The 604-nt window shown below is 60.4% G+C and overlaps 1 protein-coding gene across 10 annotated transcripts in view; it reads left to right on the top strand.

Annotated features, from left to right (window-relative positions):
* Positions 1-604, top strand: part of PRC1 (protein regulator of cytokinesis 1) — a 34,500-nt gene that overhangs the window by 523 nt on the left and 33,373 nt on the right. The gene's annotated exons all lie outside the window — the stretch shown is intronic.

Genomic DNA, 604 nt, shown 5'->3' with positions numbered 1-604 from the left:
AGGGCTCGGGCGGAGGCCTGAGCGTCCGCGTGTCTGTTTGTCTTTAAATAAAGCCGTGGAGCTTGTGTGTATCGTTGTTTGCCCTTTTTCTGGGCTGCGGTGTTCACGTTGTTCCTTGAATTGAACGAGAGCTTGGTGTCCGTGCAAGTTGAGAAGCTCCGTGTGGAATTCCTTCCCGGTGGTTGTAACGACTGGGCGCTGGGGAAGGAGGACCGACTGGGAGTCGGGTCCGACGGCGTCACTGTCACTGACCAGCCTGTGACTGGGACAGGATGGGGATGTGTCTTCTCGCCTCCAAGATAAAAGTTACACGCCCGGGCCGGCTTGGCTCGGCGGTGTCCGTGCAAGTTGAGAAGCTCCGTGTGGAATTCCTTCCCGGTGGTTGTAACGACTGGGCGCTGGGGAAGGAGGACCGACTGGGAGTCGGGTCCGACGGCGTCACTGTCACTGACCAGCCTGTGACTGGGACAGGATGGGGATGTGTCTTCTCGCCTCCAAGATAAAAGTTACACGCCCGGGCCGGCTTGGCTCGGCAGATGGAGCGTCGGCCTGCGGACTGGAGGGCCCGGGTTCGGATTCCGGCCAAGGACACAGGCTCCTGGGG

The sequence above is a fragment of the Myotis brandtii genome, unplaced genomic scaffold (assembly GCF_000412655.1).
Source record: "Myotis brandtii unplaced genomic scaffold, ASM41265v1 scaffold561, whole genome shotgun sequence".
In the NCBI taxonomy this organism is placed as follows: Eukaryota; Metazoa; Chordata; class Mammalia; order Chiroptera; family Vespertilionidae; genus Myotis; species Myotis brandtii.
This window is presented reverse-complemented; position numbering and strand designations above follow the sequence as displayed.